At 37.1% G+C, this 14,644-nt stretch overlaps 1 pseudogene; it reads right to left on the bottom strand.

The window, feature by feature from the left end:
- Nucleotides 1–14,275: 14,275 nt before the first annotated feature.
- Nucleotides 14,276–14,413, bottom strand: LOC145286686 (U2 spliceosomal RNA; annotated as a pseudogene).
- Between the last annotated feature and the right edge of the window lie 231 nt (nt 14,414–14,644).

The following is a 14,644-nucleotide window of genomic DNA, read 5'->3' as shown; positions in this document are numbered from 1 at the left end:
AAATGTTATTCGTTATTGTTATCGGTGGTTGGGAAGGCTTTTTGTAAGTGTTAAAGGAAATTATATTAGTCTTAATATCGTTAAAATATTACCATTTATTTACGGTCCCATTCCACCATTGATTGTCCTTTTAAGTAAATCGTTTATTCGTTTTCTGTTATGAATGTTATTTCTTGTTATTCGATTTGATTATTTTTTGTTACTTATTCTCTTTTCCATTCCCGTTTTTCTCTTTCTCATTCGCCTTCGTTCTTATTATCTCTTTAAACTACAAACAGGTTTTTCTCTCGTACATCCTTCTTTACTCTGTATCCCCCCTCTCTCTCTCTCTTCTTTCCCCAGTTAAATTATCAGATTCCACCCGGATCACCCTTACCCTTACCCGAAAGACAGTTAAAACCGTAAATTCCCACAATAAAACAATGTGATCAATCAGTTGCTAGGCAGCCAGGCTTTTGTAACCCGTTTATTAATCAGAATTAATTAACGAATAAAAATATAACGTGTGTAGACCTGATACATGCGAGTAAAAATATCTGTATAATTTAGATTTGCAATGAAACGGCAGAAACAATGCATTAAGCAAGAAAAATCTCTGTGTGTTTTTTTTTAATTCAGTTTTGTAAAAACGCTGTAGAGTTTTATAGCTTGTATAAAAGCACTTTGTCAAGGTTGCTACAAAGAAGGTGTGTTTAAAATTGTTTACACAAGAGAGTATCCGATGTCTTTACAAAGACACAATTCGTCCATATATAGAATATTGTTGCCACATCTAGGCTGGTGCATCTTCCACTAATCTCTCACACTTAGACAGGATCCAAAATAGTCTCAAATCAAATAGGGCCCACAGTCGGTCAAGACCGAACCTCTGGCTCATCGCCGCAGTATTGCATTCTTCTACCTGTTTTACAAGTATTTTAATTGAATGCGCTTTGAGTAACTCATAGCACTTCTGCCCCATCGACGTCCATCCCCCCGACTAACTAGACAAGCCGCAAAATCTAACCTTTTACTGTTGAGGTCCCTTCTACTTGAATAGTTTCTTGTCTCGGACTGCTAGCCCTTGGAATTTCCTCCCTGTTTCTTGTTTTCCCTGGTTGAACTTACCTACTGAAGTTGAAATCTAATGTAAAAAGCTCGGTGCTCAAATCCCTACAGCCCCCCCCCTGCAAGACACGATAGCAAATAATAACCCCTTGCGTTCCAAGTTGCTATATGCGTTGTTTCGGGTGAAAAAGACTAAAGAAATAAATGTATTTCTTTTCACACCTTGTTCGAATTATTTATAAAGATCATATTAAAGTTTCAGCACAAAAAAAAAGATGGTATTTATATGTTTCCCCACTAAAGCAAAATGTGACACAAGGTGTTTTTAATGTGGGAGAAAAGCCAGCTCCCAAAAAGGGACCATGTGAAAGTAGACAAAAATATTAATTGCTTTTTATAGAAGGGTTTCCCCTACATTGACTAAGGACAAATTAACTAATGTGTAGCATAAGAACAGATCCTAGACTCTGATCTTAGCCTCGTTTTTTATCGTTCACTGTTTGATTCGTTTTGTTATGATTTACTGTTATATTTTTTCAACAATAAAACACGCGAAATATAATAGATTTATAAAATTAGTTGTTAAAAAAAGTGTTTGACTTCCCCAACATGAAATCTTTTAATTAGACGCTATGATCAATTGTATAGAATGTTTTTAGATGCACTTAACTTTAAATTAAAATAGATCACAAACGCATATTTTTTGTTATACAAACATGTAGTTTATTCCAAAGCTTAATTTTTCGCATTTATAATTTCGGGCATATGACCCCCGTTGCTCGCAAGTATATCGTGTAATTTAGAGGTCCAATTTTTGCAAAATATTCATTGGACTGTATTTCACCAATAACGCGCCGTATATTGTATTCCAAGTTATCTATAGTATCTAATTCATCAGCATAGATATGAGACTTTACATACGCCCAAACAGAATGATCCTCTCGGGTTAATCGCACGAACGCGCTGGTCAGTTAGTGGGCTCATGAAATTATTAGTTCATCAAATGGTTCAAAATGATTTTCAAAATAAATTTTGACAATTTGTATAAGCTGCTTGGGTATCAATTTCTTTGTGATGAATCGCCAAACTAAGCTGAACTCGAAATAGTTGCCGAATCTGCAATTAAATATCAATTTAAAGGTCGTTGCCTCTAAAAAACATCTTTACATGTCCTACAATTATGTATATCTAATGACCACCCATGTGAGCGTATACACACTCGCCACACTTCTAAAACAGATTCATAAAATGTTATCATAGTTTAATGCAATTTCAGGCTCGACGTGACAAATTCATAGAATTATAAAAATAACGGTTTCGTGAGGTGCCATTTATTGCGTCTGTACGCAAAATGATTGACACATATTTGGACTATAATTAATACGCTAAATATACATGTGTGGGTGTGTGTGTGTGTGTGTGTGTTCGCGCGCGCGTGTGTGTGGGTGTGCACTATAAATGCACTATACAACAATTGAACGATCGGCCTCCGCAGAAAAACTACGGATGTTAACGCTTACAGCGTCGATTGTGTCACACACACCCAAAGTGAAACTGGTATTTACAGAGTGTCGGAGTCTGTTTTCTTTGGAGTTGTAATATTTTATTATTATACTTATACTTCAGTGAACCCCATCGAATTTCGTTAATTCGTAGGAGACGGCTTCACGACCAGAAGCAGAAGGAAAGGCATTCACAGCATTATGTTTGTGTCGGCGACGTTATCAAACAAAAGGAGGGGGCACTGAATTGAGACCTTAAGGGATGCTGGCCGTCTGAAAAAACCATGGCTAACAAGGTAAAACTCTTGAGAAAATAAAAGGACAAAATAACGCACATGACACGAAAGTTGAGCGAAGCTGCGCAAAAAAGGATGGAAAAAAGCATAAAAAAAACATAGAGACAACATAATGTTGCACAATGTTGCCATTGATCGAAACAGACTTTTAAAACTGGGAAAATAGAGATAGAACAAAAAAAAACGAATGAAAAAGTTTGTGTTTTTTTTGTTTTTGTTTTTTGTATTTTAAAATATACTTTACTTCGTATGAAAAAAGTCTCGTAGGAGACGTCCTTTTCTCTTTCCTGCAATCTCTATCTCACAGAAGAGTTGTTGTGAGTTTGTCTCTGCTTTATCGTTATTTTTATGGCAAGTGCTCGACTGAGCTTCAATCTATAGTCCCTCCTCGCTAAACTTTCACAGGAAATACTCGTCTAACCAAAAACACTATCAATAATTCTCCCCGCTCTATATGTGCCTAAACCTAAACGTAGATTCCATGAACAAAGCTTCTTTCTTAGAAGTGCACGCCTGTGGAACTGTCTTCCGGTTTCCTGCTTTCCAGCTGACTACAATCTGATTGTCTTCAAGTGAAACGTAAACAAGTTCTTTATCAGCCGTTCTACTTAAGTAATTTACCGAATCTCCATTACTAACGATTACTATATTGTCCAATTGACTACTGTACATTCTTTAACATTAATCATCAAGTGGTCTCTGGGCCTTGATAAGTAGTGGTGCCTATGTAAAAAAATCCTCTCGATTCAAACAGCGAGAATGAAAGAGTGACGAGAAGAAAAGCATTGAGAAAAGGAAAAATCACAATCGGAGAACAGAAAGGAAGAAACGATAACTTCGCAGGTTCGTTATCGTTTCGCAAAGGTTGGTTACAAGAATCTCGCTCATATAATTAATTGTTGAAATAGTTTATTTATTTTTCGTGGTAGGGTGAGAGTTCTAGGTGGAACCTTAAATATATAAATGATTTGAATATTGTGACCGAGTTTATATGAACCCCTTCAATTTGTTTTTAGTTTATTAACTTAAGTGTTTCACTAAATCACCGAAGTTAAGCAACGTTGATCCTATGTTGCACCAGATAGGTGACCATTTGGGGATTCTAGAAGTTGTATGTGATCTCCACTTATCTCGATATTGTTTCCAGACGCCCTCAACACACACACATTTTCATTTCGGAAAACATGGCTGCCATCATTCGGAATTTCGAAAAACCATGATAGAAAATACTAAGCTTTTGCAAGTTGAGAAAAATGTTAATAGATTAAAAATACTCGAAGCATTGTATATTAAACAAAAAAACAAACATACAGATCAATAATATCAATTACGAATACAGTCGAAATATTTGTAAATGCTTAGGATAACAGATTTAAATTTTAAATATGTACATATACAATACATTGATATACTCTATGTATAACATTAAATATGTACATGTACAATAAATTAATATATTCTATGCATAACATATAAAAAAAGTCCGTCTACTTAATTCATAATCCACCAGGTGACCATAAAAAATATGTATATATATAATTTGGAAAAAGGAAAAAAACAACATAATTTCTATAACATGCCTGAGGATGAGAGATGTATCTCTGTCGAAAGCACTCGCTCGTGATCCTACTTATACAACTTCGAAAAAAATACAAAGAAAACTATTCGAAGATTGAAGAAGATGAAAAGGAAGATAATAAACAGAGGAATCCCGTGCTCTTCAATAAGATTTGTTATATATTCGCACAACTTGCCACTAGTATTCAACAATGGCAACTCAGAAGAGTTGTGGCTGGAGATTGCGCACTTCTTGCAAACAAAAAATTTCATGTGCAAACATCTTTACGGTAGGTAGCCATCGTCTGTAAAGGGATGAATGAGTATTCAAGATAGTATAGAATTAGATTTGTTTCCTAAATAAAATTTACATAATGCCAGGGATATTAGGATGCTTTCCTTGCTGTCTGTTGTGTGTGTGTGCAGGGATCTATTTGTATGAGAGGTGAGTGTTCTTAGTGTTAGGATGAGGGAAATCCAATACTTCATGAGTATTTTTCATTGATCTTTAATATGAAAAAGGCAAAGTTAAAAATTACTCCTGGAAATATTGATATAAGATAGATTTCTTTGTTTTGAATAGGCCGAGGAGCAATAGAGGTACAATATCTCGGCAATTCAATATTGGGAGTGTTTTGAAATCTTGGTAGAGTTTCCCATATGTTCACTTTGTGCACGACATGTAACCATTTGAACACACTCCCGATTCATAGATTGCAGTCTCTCGGGGCTCGTTTGGGAGAGAAGCGGGTTGCCATTCCGTTACTTTCCATAATTGTGGGGGCTCATTTGTGCAACGAACGGAAAGCAACACGATGTAGGTTTGTGGGAAAAATAGTAGACTTTATAATGGAATTACTGCCCGATTTGTTGATGAATCCCATAAGGTCTGCGACTGTTTCGGGGCCATGGATTGGTCGTGCATCATGTTCTGGTGAATAAGGCTGAAATTTTTAAAAAAGTATTTAAGTCATCGTGTTTTAACTTGTGCAGGGGATTTGGTAGAAAATGAGATATGAATTTTTGTAAAGATTAGGAAAATAGGCATCCGGTGTTTGGTGTTGAGGAGTTTGCAAAAGTCAATGAATTTTACGACGGTTTGACGACAGTCACGGTTGAGGACAATTGACAGTTAGACACAACCGAAGGCAGATCGTTGCTTAGATCACGTCGGAAAAGCCTTGGGAGATCGCGATAGGCAGACAACGGAAAAATTTGGCCTCGTCAGAAAAACTACGATGTGGACGTTAGCGTTTGGTCAATGGTGTCACGTACGCCACTAGAGTCACTTATTTCAACAGAAAGTGTCAGAGTCTTTGTTTTTTGTTGTTTTTTGTTTCTATCTTTGTTTGTCTTATTATATTTTTATTTTTCTAAACCAGTGCACCCCCTTATGCGTTAAAGACAACGACACGGCCAGAACCAAAAAGGAAGATTAAAGAAAAAAATCCACGGAAGAGAAAGTTTGGGTTTGGTGGCATTGTTGAGCAGAAGGGAGGGGCTCGTTTTCTCACAATATGATTTTAAGTTAATATTTTTACAAGTAGGCCTCGTTCATAGGAAATCGTCTTTAACTGTTGAACAGCACTTGTAACATCTTGCCGACGTAATTGCCGCCATATTGGTAAATTTGAAGAACCATTATCAATGAGGGATATTAGCTAGTTTTTCAGTGCGCTTAGTTTCCCCCCTTTTTTTTCAATGAAATGGTGCTGCATATATTGACTAGCAGACATTGCAGGCGTTGACGATTTACCAATTTTCATAGACACCCGTGTCTGCAGATCTAGCAATGTGTAATGTCCGTCTGAATTTTGGTTCTATTAAGTGATCTCGGCTATCTGACTCATTCAGTCGGTTTTCTTAACTAACACATCACTCTGCCACTGGCTCTTTCTTGCAAAGATCCAACGACCTTCTTGAAACTAGTGCATCAATCTACACGGTTTCACAAGACTTTTATTATATATACTTTTCATTCAGCAGCATCAGTGTTTCTAAAAGCTGTCTTTCTAAAATCACAATAGGTACTGTCATCAATCCATGAATACGTTAAGGGCAGCCATTTTTTAATATTTCTTTAGAGAAATGTATTTTTCTTTTCTTAAATGCATGGGAAAATCGGGGAATCAATTTGGATCGTCCTTCAACAAATATCGATCTAGTTATATTTTTCCTGAGCATCGAAACCCAGACACACTATGAAACTTGCTGACAACGCATCATAGACGAGACTTTTCCCTGTTATTAGGTTCTGTAGCAAGGTAGCCACAATCGAGTTTATAAGTGTCGGTCTCTTTCGTGGTTGTCAAGACTAATATCAATTCCATCTCGGAGAAATACTTGCTTCGCTTCTGTTCCGTATGGCAGAAAATCAGACAGAATGCTTCATTCTTAGGCGTAGGATTTTGCTGGCTGAGACATGAAAACCGAGGAAAATTTATAGTAGAAATTACTTATTATGTGTAGGTTTTAGTTATAGTAATCTTTACACAACGTAATTTTCTATTGAAGACATAATTAAATTAAAGCATGCCAGCTACGCCGACGATTTTGAACATTTTACATTTTAAATTTTTAAATGGACATTTTTTATGCCATAAAACCTGCAGTCGATGATATTTTTGAAAGAGTGCGCATTTCTCTAAGTAAGTAAACCAAATGTTTTCATAACAACATTGTTAGTTTTTAAAAAAAAATAGTCGCTTAATGACAACGTAGAATTCTTAGTAAGCACGCATATTAATCTCGATCATGGCCTACGTAAATAGAATACCGTTCTACTGAAGTCATGTAATCTGTTGACATCACAGAATAAAGTTAGACGATAGACTATTATTTAGAGATTGTTCTTTAATAACTGCTATATTTAGAAAATAATGGTTAAATACACTTTAAAAACATGAAACTTCATTACAGTATTTCTCCGGCAAAAAATTAGTTCCTTTTTCTATTGCACGCATCTAAATGTAAAAATAATACATCTTTAAAGAAAAGCAAATCATTTTGGAACCAGTTTTATAAATCTTGAGGCAATTTACTTCAGATGCAAAATACGCCTAAATATTCATTTTCATTAATGCAAATTTCGTATTTATTATTGTATTATATTATATTGAACTCAATATATAGTAATAGTTTTAAAAGTTTTTTGTTTTTTTAAATATGATCGGGCGCCACTACCGAGAATCGAAACCAAAACTTTTAGCTTACGATTTACTTTTTCCTCAATGCCTGAGCTATGAAGATATGTTTACTGCAATCCTGGGCCCAACTCTCTTCATGATCTACATCAATGACCTCCCTAAACACATACTTAAATCATTCGTTGACATCTATGCTGATGACACGACCATCTACGGCAACACATCAAAAGCTGTAAATGACAAAGTTCTCTCTGATTCTCTCTCCTCTGATCTCGAGCGCGTGGTTCAGTGGGGGAAGATGTGGCTGATTACCTTTAATGCATCCAAAACCAAACTCCTATCCTTACATCATCAACGCTCTGATCCCCATCTGACATCAATTGTGATGGATGGCTCTCGTTTGGGTGAGGCTCCGTGTTTTGACAAGCTTCTGGGTTTGACCTTTACTCCTGATCTGAAATGGAACACGTACATCAAGTCTGTTGTCAAGGTCGCTGGAAAGATGGTGGGATCCTTCTACCGCTCCAGAAGATATCTCACTACTGATGCAATTCTCTATCCATATAAAAGCCAAGTACGTCCAAGGATGGAATACTGTTGCCATATCTGGGCAGGAGCTGCTAAAAACAGCCTATCCTGCCTTGACAGAGTACAAAATAGACTTCGTGGCTTAGTGGGGGATGCCCTTTTCTCTACCCTGCAACCTCTCTCCCACAGAAGAGACGTTGCGAGCCTGTCTTTGTTTTATCGTTATTTCCATGGCAGATGCTCGTCTGAACTCCAATCTCTGGTCCCCCCTCGCCAATCTTTCACGAGAAAAACCAGTCTAGCTGAATCCACTGTGAAAAATTTCCCCCACTCTATATCTGTGCCTAAATCAAAACACGGATTCCATGAACAAAGCTTCTTTCTTAGAACTGCACGCCTGTGGAACTCTGTTTCGTCTGCCTGCTTCCCTCCGGACTACAATTTGGATGTCTTCAAGTCCAATGTTAACAAATTCCTAATGAACCGCCCCCTTAAGTAAACACTTCAGCAAATCTCCTCACTAACTTAATGTACTTGCAATAACCCTTATCCCTGAGTGGCTTCCGGGCCTTGATAAGTGATGATCACTGTGTAAAAAAAAAAAAAAAAAAGGCTAAAAATAAAAACATAAAGCAATAGCAATCATGTAACGCATGCATATGCACAATGCCGTTGTACGACCTACACCAGGTAAATTTCATTTTACAAATTTTCACACTTTTGCACCGATTTGTCCCGGCTAAAACTCAAATATAAAGTTTCGTATAGACTCGAATACCTTATAGTTTAAGTTTCATGTCTGAGAAGTTCGGTAGGCAATTTTGTTAAACAAATATATATACGCATATATAAAATACATAGAAAGAGGCTTGTGTTTACTACAGTGTTTTTACGTAAATACTATGCCAGTATTAATCACATAGTATAGAGTATAGATATGTGTGTGAAGGATTAACTTTCACTTCTCAAAATTGAAACCGAGCCGAATCATGAGAAGAGGTTTTGCACAGAAAAAAGTCTAGCTTATTTCGGCTAGGCTTTTAGAGTTTTATCACAATAATAGATTCAAAATAAGGTTAATTACTTTACACACACACACACACACACACAAACACACACACACACACACACACACACATATATATATATATATATATATATATATATATATATATATATATATATAATTTATTATTTTATTCTAACTAGTGATTGGGCATTTTTACGGCCGCCAGACATTCACCCACTATCTCACGCATTTCAACCGAGGGATCTTTTTTGCGATTCAACCGTCCATTTAAGTGGAATTCTTTGTAATTCATTTGTACTTGGTTCACCATGTGTACCCCCCCACACACACACGTATATATATATATATATATATATATATATATATATATATATATATATATATATATATATAATGTATGTGTGCGTGTGTGTCATTACCCATGATATGCAAGTGGCGCTTAAAGAAATATTTATCTAGTCACACTAAGAGCTGAGATACTGCGAAACAACCTATTTGTGGATGAATAACAATAAGCTACAATGAAGTCAGCTTAACCATTTATCTTTAATATGTATTAAGGTTTTGCAGTCTTTCTCTTAATTATGAGGATGTCTGTTTGCGAAAAGTTTGTAGTCTTGATTCGCCCCTATTCTGATTTTAGGAATTGACTGGGTTGGTGTAAGTGGTTTCTTGCAAGACTGTGTTAAATAAGGTGAAAGAACTGGCAGCTTTCCTTTCCCACACCCTTCTGTGGTTTCCCTCTCCGTTGGGCCGACGGCGTCGGTCGTATTTAACCGCAACTGACGTCATGGCAGCCAACTTCGACGAGTTTTCACATCCAGTCGGCCATGACGGCAGGACATTTGGTAGGAAATGCGCATGCGCATCTGGGTGAGACGGAGAGAGGAAAATAAAGGCGGAAGGAAGGTAGGGTGGGACTAAAAGCTACGTGTCTTGTGTCAGACAAAGTGTGTTTAATTTTCGTTCGAGGAAAATAACGATAGAAAAAAACGTAATGATTTCATGTTAGCAATAAAAACATTTTCGTGTCATCCGCTTAACATTCAACTCCACTTTGTTTCAACGAATGACAAGGCGTAACTCTAATTTTTTTTTTCTCTCGTATTAATAAATAACCGCGTCCGAAATACTAATCACGGTCAAGTGTCAGTAAACAGTGAGACAGCTAACTGGGAAGAAACCTGATTATCAAAGAGGTTGGCTAAACAAAAATGGGTTAAACTTAACATTGACCATGTTGTAGTCAGATGAGAAATTGCCCTGCAGTATTACGTTTCACATACTCGCAATTATTCCTATTTACTTGCCTTCCCGGTTAGAGTTAGACACAAGGTCGGTTTTTTAATGTGGGGAAAATCCGGTTCCCTAAAAGGGGGCACTTTGGATAGCATCAACTATAAAAATTTCTTCGGTCTTACAAATGTTTCTCCTCCACTAATTGGGGATGGAAAAAGTGAAGTGCAACACCAGGACAGACACTACACAGTGTTTCGGTTCAAATATTTCTTTTCACATAAATTCTGCCTATAATCAACTTGACTGGGCGCAGTTTAAGTAGTTGCTGTTTTTAACCCTGGATAAGTCTTCGGCAATCGGTCTTTGTTGCTGAAGAATAATTCTATTTATAAAATGCCCATTAATTTGTATTTCTTTGCTTTAAGGTTTATCAATAATTACACTTTATAACGCACATGCCTGGAAGTATTGATGCTGCCGTTACGGTTCACGCTGATTATTCTAGGCCAGAGTAGGTATTTCCTAGTGCGCTTGCTTTCTGACTCTTCTCGTGTCTTGCGTCTAACTTCATTAAGATGAGTTACATATATAACTTTGCGGTAAAATAAAGGAATAAATAAAAACACAAAAATATAAATGCATGGGAAAATGGGATTACTAATGTGTGTGCAAAATATTCGGTTAAAATGAAGTATACGTTGGCACGTATTTAGCAGACAGCAAAAAGCTGTTCGAGCATGATTATGGCGTAGGCAATGTGTTGTCTGCAAAAGAAAAGATTGCAAAAGCTGTGTATTTCTGTTTTTATAATTTGCAAGTGAATATATAGTTTGCGTTTTAATTCATTGAAAGAAACTCCTGATTTAATTTTTTGTCCAATCTAGATTGGATATCTAATAAGCACATTCACTGCGGCTCTGCTTTAAACAACATCTCACCTTTGTAATTACTTTTCTTCAATGGTTTTTCGGCGATTTTTGGCGGAGTTTAAAAATTAGAATGTGTGCTTACTTTATTAGTGAAACTGGATTTATTTATTTATATATCTATTTTTTGCGGGGAGGGGGGAGGTCTAGTTGACCGTACTGAAATTCAGATTTTTTTTTGTTTGTTTTTTTTTTTTTGCTTTGTTTTGTTTTGTTTTCTTTTTCTTTGCTTGTAGGGTAGACGATATTTGGAAAAGTGAATTTTTCTTCCAAATCGCATTTGTATTTTTTATTTCTGATGCACGAGTTTTAAATTCGAAGCGTTTGTTTTTAAAATCGCTAAACTACTGTTGGTTTGCAGAAAATATGTTGCTTTTTCGAGACGAATTGAGATTCGAATTGTTTTTTTAATTGTCTTGGTTTCGTGTGTACCTTTTAAAGGTTGAGGTGGTCAAAGGTTTAACAACACGGACTAATGACATAGGTTTTCCGAGTTCGAGTCCAGCTTGTATCAGAATTTAATTATCACTCAGGATGACCCCCGCCCCATAAGCACACGATGCTTCACAACAAATAATTTTAACTAGTAAAATATCAGGAAAACCAATGCCAGTAACAGGATATTTGTATTCCCATGATATGAATATGATGTTGAGGAATTTGTATTTTAAATAAAGGCATTTCACTGGGCAACATTTTTTTTTTTTACCTTTTGAATGGTGTCTAAATATCTACAATCGATTTAGAGTATGTGTGTATTGCAAAATCAGAAAATGGCAGGCGTTGCTCTCCATCAGATCAGGTTTTTGTGCTAAGTTGATTTGGATAAAAAAAACTTGTGACAAAATCGATTATATTTTTTCTGGCATCACAAGCTGACTCATCTTAAATATGTTTTAAAAGAACAATATGCTTTACCGACACCATATATTGATCGCCTGATCGTACCATTAATTACGGAAACCTGAATGCTGAGCACTGCGCGAGCCTTTTCTAGTCTCACACAAAAACACGCGTTCACATTTCAAGCTATATTACTTGTCATATACGTACGCGTACACAAACATACGCACCCACGTCCACACACGTACATATATTCACGTTCGCGTACATACACTCACATTCACTTGTATATATACACACACACGCTAGCGTACACACATAATCACACACGCGCACACGTAGGCACACAAGGATGACGTCACTTCCCCTTTCAAAGGAAATCCACACATGCGCAAAAGACCACCGGAAACACCTATAAAAGAAGGAGCAATAAGCGGCTTCTTCCTTTTCAGACTAGCCTCCGAGGTGAGTGGTCGGCGCACCAGCCGCCACCGTTTCGGCAGCTGCACGCACGCGCGTACCTCACGCTATTTACTACTATGTGGGACAAAAGGCCAACAGACAGTACGTACACTCTTTCTCCCTATATCTACTACTTGTGACAGAGAACACCACCGCGTAGCTGATGGCTAACATGGTGCACAGTTTAATTGATGTCAACCCTCTATTCTTTGTCTTTGTCTACACGCTGGAATAACATTCTCATTTCTACTGCTCACTTCTCTTCCCACGCGCGAACAAACGATAGTGACCTGAACGTGAGATGAACACACATTTCCTTTTCTTTTTACAACACTAGTCCCGCAACAAACGATGATTAGATCCGCGCGGACTTGAACCTATGTTATATCTAAAACATTCATTCTTTCAACAGTAAATAAACGACACGTTTATCTATTCCAGCAATTGAATCTTTGTTTCCTTCATTCCATTCGTTTCATTATTTTTCTTTTGTAACGGGATTAGGATTTATATAGCCTAGTCCCCTGCAGCACCGATGAAGACAAGTACACGTAAATTGCATGTTTCTTCGCTATTATTCAAGCTATAAGACTTGAACTTCCCTTTTTTCGAACTCCTAGAATGTCCGCCACAGGGATGTCTCCCTTCAGATTCCAACAGTAGTCAGTCATCATGCCTGCGTCGTAGCGACTATGATAGCTGGTTTCCATCTCTTTCAGGCCCTGATGAAATATCTCACCCTGCTCGTCACCAATTGAATTCAGATTCTCATAGAACCATATAAAAATAATTAGTACATTTTGACACTCATGTTGAATCCCAAGTTCCTGAAAGCAGTGAGTACGTTTTTGACAAGTCTCTGACAAGTTTCTGGCCTTATTGTTGCCAAGAAAGTTCTTCACTGCCACAATTGATGCTTTCTACGTTTAAAGTTCTACTTCGATTATTGAGTTTTCGAACTTCGGATCTCTGATGAGCTGCCAGATCTGAGGACCAGAGAAGCCAGCTTTCAATCCCTCACTCTCTAGTCAGCTGGAAAACGGAAGAGAGTTCCACAGGTGTGTAGTTCTAAGAAAGCAGCTTTGTTCATGGAATCTTCGCTAAGGTTTAGGCACAGATAAAGAGTGGAGGAAAGTATTGATAGTGGTTTCGGCTAGGCGAGTGGTTCTCATAAATGTTTGGCGAGACACACTCGTCTATCTGAAACCACTATCAATAATTTCCTCCACTCTTTATCTGTGTCTAAACCTAACCAGCTGACTACAGTATGGTCGTCTTCAAGTCCAATGTAAACAAGTTCTTGATGAGCCGTTCTCTTTAAGTAATCCAATTTTACCAAATTTACACTGCTAGCGATTACTATATTGTCCCTTATAGTCAAGTGGCCTATTAATGAGTGGGGATTTCTTTGTAAAAACAAGGCCGATAGCTATTAGTCGCGTGCTCTCGTGTAATAAATGAATGCGTGAATGTAGGATTGACATGAAATTCTTAAAGATAAACTAAAATGACCGAAAAATGGGTTGAAATGACTTAAATAAATAAAAAGTAAATGACTGAGAATGACTTTAATGAACTTAAGGATGAATTGAATGACCTTAAGAATGGCTTGAATGCTTAAAAATAACAGGAATCCTGCAAAAACAACTTGAATGATCTAAAGAATGACTTGAATGGCTTTAAGACTGACTGGTTGTAAAGTGGGTGATCATTTTACATTGAATTAATACAGAAAATTGATCCCCTACTTTATATCACAAAGTTACAAACATAAGTACAGCATGTAGTAAGAACAGATACTACACTTTGATCGTGGCCAAAAGGCCAAGAAAAGGGTATTTATTTGCTCCCCCACCGAGCAAATTAGGCACAAGACCGATGTTTTATGTGAGGAGTGAAAAGGAAATGGGCACCAACCCCCGGGGAGTAGGGGAGCTGGATAATGACAATTGGTATGAAGGGTTGGTATTTATTTGCTCCCTCGCCAAGCAAATTAGGCACAACGCCAATTTTTATGTGAGGAGTGAAAGGGGAATGGGGACCAGCTTCCCGGGGAGTAGGGGAGCTG

This window comes from Euprymna scolopes, chromosome 10, assembly GCF_053919585.1.
Source record: "Euprymna scolopes isolate OS-2025 chromosome 10, ASM5391958v1, whole genome shotgun sequence".
In the NCBI taxonomy this organism is placed as follows: domain Eukaryota; kingdom Metazoa; phylum Mollusca; class Cephalopoda; order Sepiida; family Sepiolidae; genus Euprymna; species Euprymna scolopes.
The sequence above is the reverse complement of the archived record's forward strand: the minus strand, read 5'-3'. Positions and strand labels throughout refer to the sequence as shown.